General features: G+C 43.8%; 1 protein-coding gene across 8 annotated transcripts in view; it reads right to left on the reverse strand.

The window, feature by feature from the left end:
- Positions 1-8,751, reverse strand: part of TNRC6B (trinucleotide repeat containing adaptor 6B) — a 142,251-nt gene extending 133,500 nt beyond the window's left edge. For 5 of the 8 annotated variants that reach the window (XM_030468490.1, XM_030468480.1, XM_030468464.1 and 2 more), the window contains exon 1: positions 7,870-7,957. The gene's annotated coding sequence lies outside the window, so the exon portion shown is untranslated. Of the gene's footprint in view, positions 1-4,133; positions 4,301-4,405; positions 4,513-7,869; positions 7,958-8,732 lie in introns of those variants that run through there. The other 3 variants (XM_030468426.1, XM_030468447.1, XM_030468436.1) reach the window with 3 other exon arrangements.
- Between the last annotated feature and the right edge of the window lie 787 nt (positions 8,752-9,538).

Here is a 9,538-nt window from a genome sequence, read left to right on the forward strand (position 1 = left end):
TTAAGAAAATAATTCTACACTGTAACTTCAAGCATCAACTTTCAACATAACTAGCTGACAAGTTCATCTTCTCCAATATTTATAGCTTGGTATCAGTTTGAATTGTATTTCTCTGCTATTTGGGCACCTGAGAAAGGAACCAAAAGCTGATTTTCAAAAATACGCTCTATATTCAACAATGTTATTTCAATCTTATTCAAAGAAATGAGGCAATAAACTCATTTTAATGGCTAATTGTTTGGGTTTTTTAAATTTAAATCAAAACCAAAATTCTTAGTTATACAATCCTAGTCTTCAACACTGCAATCTCTGCTAACCATGCTCAGTTAGAACTACTGAATGGGGAACTACTTACAAGAAGAGTTTTAAACTGCTCAAGTACATGCAAGGCCAGGGCCTGAAACTTTTCCTTTTGGGTTTGGCACAAAACAGGTCTTCAGCATTCACATCTAATTTCCTATGAAAGTGGGATTTAAAAGACTGGTTACCTATTATTTCTGTCAAACATATACAAGTCCACGTTTAGGACACCTACTTGCAATACACAACAACTGATATTAACAATTAGGCATTCCCACCATTACCTAAAAAACTAACCCTTTAAATTTGCTCCTGGGTTTCAATGTATTAGGTTTTCTTCATAGTTTATTTAACATGAAATTGTAGTATTAAAAATTCTCAGTTCTCTTTTTGAGTTAAAACTTTATAAAACTAAAGCTGCTTTTAGTATATTTACATACCCAGCTGAAACAGGGGTAAGCTGATAAATAGTATCTATACACAAGGCAGTACCAATTTATCTAGTTACCTAAACTGGTGAAAGTAACATTATCCAGGGTTGGATAAATACAGGGTTAGAGCTGAAGACAGAAGAGACCAATTATGTCACTGCACTCTTGCCCTGAGTCCACCACTACATTATGCTGTCAGGAACATTTTCCATTGCTTATTAGCCAATGTTAAAAGTATTTAATACAATGGGACTTATAACTTTTTTTCCCCTGAGACACTTGCCAGAAGCTAATTTACTTTTCAACCAAAAGGAAGCCTTTCTCAATTTGAATCATTTTTCTGCAATACAAGAATTGACAAGGACAGGGAAAGGAAAGCAAGCTGGCCTTCAATTGTGAAAGAACCTGAGGACTTAACTTCCAATAAAAGAGAAGATTATCAGCTGGCTTTAGTTGCTTCTCCATGTGCTCTAAAAGTTAAAAAAGTCAAAGAAAGTTATAGGCAGCTAATTTACCGATACTACATAGTTTAGAAAGTGAGTAAAAAAGCCTAGCTGTGCAGTAAAAGTGTCATCAGAAATGTAGGTAACGTCCTCCAAACCTTTTATTAAATACAATAAAGAAACAGAAAAACAACTAAAATCTATGCTGTTGCTACCTCAGCCACAAAAAACTGGATGAGCAGATCTTATCCAAGCAAAAAGTAGTTATATTTTAAAAAGTTAACCTTCAGTACCCCAATTGGGTTTGGGCTAAGAAACAGATGAGCTGTTCTTGTATAAAATCACTACAAAAAAGACATTTTAAATGAGGGGCAAGGAAATACCAGTAGAAAGACAGTATTCACCTTTTAAAAACTTCCCAGTGTGAGAAAAAATTCAAAATTTTTTTTTCTGCAATGAAAAATGGCCTGTATCTTAATAAACAACCCTGAACATCTCAAACAAGCACTGTGCCTTGATTCTTTTTAATTCTTGTTCTCAAAGAGACTCATATGCATTGTTTATTGCAAGAACAGACATCTGCTATAATGCAGTTGAAATCTTATCCATTGGACAAATCCAAAAAGTTAACGATAATCTGAATTTTTTTTTTTTTTGCAGAACCCAAATATATACAGAAGGATTTTAATTTAAATTACAATGGCTGTAATAGTAAAATGTCCTATATGGACACACATTTGTGCCAAAGTGCTCTTTTTTAAGCTTCTTTCTTGGAAACAGTTTACATTCAACTTAAAAAAAAGTTGAACACAAATTTCAGAATAAGCACAACTGAGTTAAACTGCTACATTTATGGCAATATTATAATCACACAAACATATCTGAAAAAAATCTGAATGACTAAAAATCGTTAAGAGGGTTACAAAGACATACACTAAAACCCATAAAAGTAGTTGACAATGTTGTAAAGCAGCTATTTGATGCAACATATATTATGGCTTTCTTTGTTAAAGTGATTAGTAGTGGGAAAATAAAATGTACTTCATGGCATTTCAATAGTCTCCAGAAAGAGCAATCAGACTATTTCTAATGGTTGAAAACATGTCCCAGGAGAGAAGTGAGCTGTACAGCCTATGTCACTTCAGCCAGAGAAAGCTCACAGCACGTCCAAGTTTATAAGCAGACCATGCTGGCACAGGGTTGCTGGGTAATAGGTATCTCTTGACCATAAGAAGCAGCAAGACATGAGGGACTACTCCTACACTGGTGGCCAAATAGGGGCCAAAGCACGTTCAGTTTGCAGTCAAGAGTTTTTTCCTTCTCCTGGAGCTGAATCCCCTTCCTACCTAACATGGGAGAGACCCGAGAGCTGTTTGCAGAGGACACAAAGCTGTAGAAGTTGGTAATGACTGCCTTGGAGTAGCCCAGACATTTCTCTATTCTGATCATGTTCAGTCTTAACAAGCCATTCTTAAAACAAGAATTGCAGCATACAGCTTTTTAAAAATTTAGCTTCTTGATTTAAAAATAATTCTTTCAATGACTTTCTTTAACCTTGCTCACAAAGTCTGTTTTTGCCACATGAAGAACACAGTAGAGAACTGCAAGACAAAATTGGTCTGATGTAAAAAAACCCAAAAAAAACCCAACCTGCAGCCCAATGACAAAGATGTTCAGAGGAAAAGGAAGAAGTATTTTCAACTAGCAAAATCAAGTTAGAATCTGAAAATCTCTAAACTTAACAGAAGTTAACTATCTTCATAAGAACTGTTCTTTGTAGACCACTACCAAACCAAACAGCGTAAAAGAATAAATTTCTCCTAATACAGGACAGACTTCGCTACTAAAATAAATAAAAAAACGTTACTGAAAACCCTTTATCAGGTTGTTTCACCATAGTACTTTTTATAATTTAATCACAACTCTTGACAGCCTCATTAAAATTAAATGCAAGAAAAACACTAATGACTTTACTACACATTTAGATGGCTCAGGTCTTCTTCTCACACAGGCAACACGATACTACTGCTTTACCTTTTGCCTAATCCTCTGTCAGGCTATCTAAAATTATCAACTCTTTGTTTTGCAACTTTACTTCTTATCCTTTCATCCGCTAATTAGCTTTTCAGCCTTCAATCTTGTGCCTAACAGGGTCAAAATATATTGACTACCACTTTATACTTTACACATTTATTCTCACTAGTGTACTATAGCATGCTCTATATGGTGTTTTATAGTACCACCCATTTCTCTTGATAAGCAGTGTTTCTCCACAGACCTAAAAGCTGAATGGCATAAGAGCTACTTTCAGAACCATTTTACCCTTTTAAACAGATACTTAAAAGTTTTAAGCAGTGGAGGTCTCCACTAGAACACCAACTTCTTTCCAGTTTTTTTCACAAAGGAGCTATTGTGTTATTTCTAATCCACAGACATTAAATCAGGAAATACATGCAGGATATCTGATTTCAGAACTACTAAAGCTGGCAAGGCCCAGAAAAGCAATCCGTACTGACTAGCTCAATCTGGAAAAGGTCATCTCCATAGCTCACTACATGGTAAACACAGAGAACATCCAAACTCCAACCACAACCCTTCACTGATGAAAACTTTAAAACCTCAGAACATTCCCTTACAACACGATGCAAACCATAAGTGCAAAACCACCCTCTCCCTCTTACTGCTATATGAAGGCAGTAGGAAAGTTATTTACCGTACTCGCTTCCTACTGCTCTAAAGGAGAAAAAATAATAAAATGCACCAAGTCTTTGAAGCAAAGTGTGCTTACTTCCCAGAAGGAAAAAGCATTAAGTGCAACGCAAAGGTACGAACAGTGCAGCAGAGACATGTTAAGGAAGTTTCCACCTGCTGAAAGTTACAGGGAGCAGCAATCAGAGTATCAGGATTGCTATTACCCTAGTCACCTCACAAGCAGAAATACCAACAGGCAACTACTTACTTGTCTGACAGTGACAGCTGGCTCAAGTACCAAAAAGTGCCCCTATTTTTATTAGCAGATAGCAGCAGAACGTTTTGTTTGGGTTCACAAAAATAAAAAACAAGTCTTCAGTCCCTATTCCAGTGTTTGTTGAAAGAACAAGCAAACTTGGCAGTTATGTATTTTACCTGAAAAAGGAGAAAGACAGTAAATATTAAGCTGAGGAAGACTATCAGAAAGAGTCCACATCATATTCTGCAACATCTAGCAAAACAATTAGAAATACATGTTACCATGTGCTCAACACCTCTGTGCTAAGTTCTTGCTATTAGAACTGAAAGACTGATGTCTTCTTGCTGTTCTTTCCCCAAGATCATGTGACATTTCACAAGTAAAGTTTCTGAAATTTCAACAAATAAATTATTAAAAGCAATCCCAGGGATAATCCAGGCAACCACATTTTGTAAATACCGAGATGTCACTAAATTTTAACGTTTTAACTACTGGTATATATTTGCTGGTTTCAGGTACTTACATCTTACCTTATGTGCTAAAATATGCTTAAACAATCATACAAAGATGAACAATGCCAGTTTTTCACAGTGACATATTTACTGATTCAGAAGCTATACGTAAAGGTTGCATTAAAAAAATCTAATAATAAAGAATTGGATAGCTGTAATCTGCAAGGTATGCTTTAAGTAGAAGTACTGCAAAATTTGCAAATCTTCAGTACAGACACAATTTGTGAATCTAATAGTGGCACCAGAGAGCAATTACTGAGGAAAGCCATTGCAAAGAATCTGGAAAATTACTGTTAATAGTTACTATTACTATTAATGCACAAACCAGACAATATCTGTGCATAAAAGGACATTCTGAGAAAGTCAACATAACAGCAATACGAGACCTGGACAAGACAATGTGCATCCAAGCATTCTCCAGAAAATGGAGAATAAAGTAACTGAACCATTAAGTAGGCTATTAATAAACTCATTCAAGTCAATAACTAAGCTCCTTAGACGACTTCTATGATTTCCAGTTCCTACTGCTTAATTGTAAATCCAGTCTCGTCTGGAAGCAGAAATGCATCAGCTTTACAGCAGAAAAAAAAACCCATGAGAACAAGCCCCATTTGATCATAGTTTTAAATGACTTCTTCTACAGCAGTCCTCAAATTCTTTACACCATTCTGGAAACAGCTATTCATCCCACTGTTGTACACACAGCTCTCACTCTCTATGATGTATATTCTGCAAAACAAAAATTTATTTCTAATTTCCTGCTTCCACAACAGGAGCTGACCTAAGGTAAAATACACTACGTATGTAGTGTAAAATTATGTAAAATTATCTCCTGAAGCTCTCTCCTCTTCAAGTAATCCTCCAACATCAAGTTTTAATGATCAAATATACTTCACAAAGCAAAGCCATGACACACTTTCTACCTAAACGCTTTAGTGGATTATTAACTCACAAATATTCTGGTAGATGAAGCTTTTTTTAAAAAATTCAGTTTCAAGATTTTCATTTCCAGATCTTTGAGCTTATCATTTAAATGAAAGCTTAGATTTCCAGCTACATTTGCAGCTATAGAGAAACTGCGGTAAAGCATCAATTCACAAAGCTACCTAATCAAGAGACACTGACTGTTTGATGACTGAGTTACTTTTTTTCCCCCCCAGTACTTCCTCATTACTGGATTGAAATGATTCCCTTTACTAAGCATCCTGATAACATTATGAGAAAACAGAAACAAAGATCGCGTTCACCGAAATTCAAACATTAGAATCTACCCATTAGCACCGAAATTTCTTACCTAATTCTAAACATGGATGTAGTTTTCTATAAAATTGTATACTCACAAAACATTTATGTGCAATATAGCTAACCAAGATGAAAATAAAAGGTAGAACGATAACATCAGTTTCTAAAAGAAAAAATATGCCTGCATCTTACTGCCTCTAGAATTTCCCAGCCGAGAAGTTACCACACTTATGCCACTCTCAGCTTAACTCATCCTTTTGCAGCCTCAAGTTTTTGCAGGGTCATTTCTTCACTGCAGAACTGATTAATTTTACTGACAACTTAGTTAAGCACAGGTGAAAAGTCACCCTTAAGAACCAGTCCTTAAGATAAATCCACATGCAGTCCCTGCACTAACTGTGGATCATGTAGAAAAAATTGACCTTATCTTTGAGTCCAAAACCTCGGATAATTCAGATGTAGATTCAGCATTTAACCAGCTTCTATACCGTGCGCATGTTCCAATGAATCTGTACCATTAGAGTCACCACAGGAGAGGAGGGAAGTGTTGAGCAGCTTCAGTGTAGACTGACTACAAAGCTGCTTGGATTTGTGCATGAATTTAACAAGCCTGCAAATTTCAGCTACTACCAATACAAATCTTGTAGCCGAAAGTAAAATCCAATTCACCTGGACAATTATATTACTAGAAAACACTAAGTAAACCAGACCTTTCAAATACAGAGCTATACAAACTGCAAAGGTCTACATTTTATTTTCTCAGGAAGATTCTGTTTTTGTAGAGGATGAAAAAGCAACACTGAAACTTTACAAGTCATGATTAAGAAATACTCTAGATCGGAAAAAGAAAAGTTACCTTTTTGTAGAGATAACAAATACTAAGGTTATTGAAATGTTAAACATAGAAAAATGAAGTAGCGTTTACAGCAGTAAGCGAGTCTACTTTAGCTAGGAAAACACCTTGCTGAAACTTGGTGTTATTCAACAAGCAGTTGAGCTCTATCCTGTAGTGGATACGTCTACAAGCATTTTCATAACGCAGACCTGAATTTACAAGATACCATGCTCTAAGCAGCGTTATCTACAGCCAATGGAGTGTCTCCAGAACCTAACATTCGCTCATTTTGATACAAACAGCTCGGGAAACTTTTTTTTTTTTTTTTTTTTTTTTTGCGTCTGGGACACACCTCTGAGCACGATCACTCCTCCCACCCACCGACACACAATTTAACTAGCATCATATTCAACACATCCAGTGCGGTTTGTAGTGGTACCAAGCTAACCTCAGGACTGTCCCCACGCCACACAAAAGCACTTTCTCCCTAGCCACAAAAAGGCTCCTCGGGGTCTTTCCACCGCTATACATTTTACGCGGTCTGAGCGGATGGGCTTTTCCCCCGTCTCAGCAGCCAGCCGAGCGCAGGGCGCTGCGCATCACAGCCGCCGGGCAGTGGCGTCGGGGCCGCCCGCGCGTCCCGCCGGGGCCCTGTCGGGAAAGGGGGAGGGGGCGGTGGGGAGAGGGGGGGGAAGGGGGAAACGCAGCCGCGGCGGGCGACGGCCGCACGTGAGGAGGACGGCGGGGAGGGGGCGGCGCGTCCCCCACTCTGCCCCGGGACAAGCGCTCGCCGAGGTGGAAAAAGGGGGGGGGGGGGGGGAGCAGCCCCGGCGCCGTTGGGGCAGCGCCCTTGAGCGGCCGCTCGGCGCCCCTCCCGCCGACCCGGCGCCCCTCTTCTCTCCTCCCACACCGAACCCCCGGTACCGCAGCTCGGGGAGGGGGGAGGCGGGAGGGGGCGCGCGCGCTCGGCGCCAAAGGCCCCGTCACAGGCAATGCAAGGGTCCTCAGGGCGGGAAGGGCCCTGAGGGAGGCCCGCAGCCCGACCGACCTCCCCCCTCTGCCCCAGGACTAGAGGAAGAGAAGGAATGGGGGAAGATAGGAAGGGGGGGGGGGGGGGGGGGGGGGGGGGCGCCCGGAGGCCCTGTCCCGCACTCACCGCTGAGGCACCGCCGCGGAACGCTGAGCCCCCTTCTTCTCAGTGCCGGGGGCGGCTCCGCCCGCCTGCCCGGGAAAGACGAACCCAGGACACAAACGCGACAAAGCTGCGAAAAACGCGTCCCGCCCCCCCCACCCTGCAAAAAAAAAAACCCACCGGAGAAGAAGCAAGGGGGGGGAGAAAAAAATTAAAAAAAAAAACTTTCCTCGCCGCCGTCTCCCTCCCCCGAGGAGCACGAACCCAAACACACTGAGACACGCCTCCGCCCCGCCCCTCTCGCAGTCCATTGGACAGCGCTCCGCCGAACCCCTCGTTGATTGGTCAATTCGCCTGCTCGTCTTCTCCTTCCTCTCCCCTTTCCGCCCCTGCAGGCTGCCCATTGGGAAGAGCCTCGGAGATCTCTCCGCCCATTAGCCACGACCCACGTCAATCACAGCGGAACACCCGCCCCTCGGCGCTTCGAATTGGGCTGTCGCGTCGCTACGCCCTCGCTGATTAGCTGCACTTGCTGACTGTCATCGGTTAACGTTGCCCCCTTCGCAGCCCTCCCGGCCCCCCACACCTTCTTCCTTTCTGACAGTCGGCTGCGAGATTTGCCCCTTACATGGGGCACTCGCTCGCCCGCCCCTTCTTGCTCCGCCCTTCCGCGGTACGGAGTGGTTTGCGGGTTGCTCCCGCGGGCGCCATTGGAGAAGCGATGTGCCCGTAACACCCTAACAGCGCGAAAAACCGCCCACCGAGCTGCTCTCCTCGGGGGCCTTTTCGCGCCGGAGCTGAGGGCCTCCTCAGCCGAGGCGGGAGGCTACGTCAGTGCGCCTACTTCATCTCCCGGCCCTAAGGGAGGGGCGCTGTGACAGACGCACCCGATAACGAGTGCGGCCGCGGCTCTTGCCGCTCAGCGGCGCCACACTCCCCCACCGCGGAATAGCAACAACGCCACAGTCCCTCTCGTCCGCAACGACATTTACCCCTTTGCCCCGCCTCCTCCCTTCAGGGACACTGCCGCCCCGAAGCAACGATTGGCCAGGGCAGGTGTCAATCGTGCAGCTCGCGAGACCATTGGCGGGACGCAGACACCTCCTGGCAAACCGCCCCCGATGTCACCCTCCGGATGACACAGCAACCGGAGGCGGGAGGGGGGGAGGGCGGGGGGAAGGATGGGGGGGAGAGCGGGTGGAGGGGGGAAAGAAGGGTGAGACTGCGTTTGATTGGTTGGTTTCGGTGTCAATCTCCCTGGAGTGCGGTGACGGAGCGGGGAAGGCGTAGCCGAACCGCGCCAAGCGGCGAGCGGGGGGTGGGGCGATGCTTGCGTGCCTGCCGGGCCCCACGTGTCCTGGGCGGTTGCGCACGTGACGGGGGCTCGCGAGGCGTCCGCCGCGGGCGAAAGGTGGGGGAGGGGAGGATGGCGGTGGGGGGGATCGCAGCGCATCGCTCTCCTACCCTGCCCCGTGTGTCGCCGCCTGTCTCCGCACACAGGCGGTCGGGAGCAGCGCCTTGAGCTGGGAGGGAGGGAAGCTGACAGTCCGCTTCTCGCCCGCCGGCCTTTGCGTTCCGTCAGGGCTTGTTTCCTGATGTGGGCTATGGTCCCCGGCGGCCTGGGAGTAACCGATAATCTGGGCTCACCTGTTTACCCACCCCGACACCTGTTTTACGTGGCACAGGTGGAGTC

This window comes from Calypte anna, chromosome 1, assembly GCF_003957555.1.
Source record: "Calypte anna isolate BGI_N300 chromosome 1, bCalAnn1_v1.p, whole genome shotgun sequence".
Taxonomy (NCBI): Eukaryota; Metazoa; Chordata; class Aves; order Apodiformes; family Trochilidae; genus Calypte; species Calypte anna.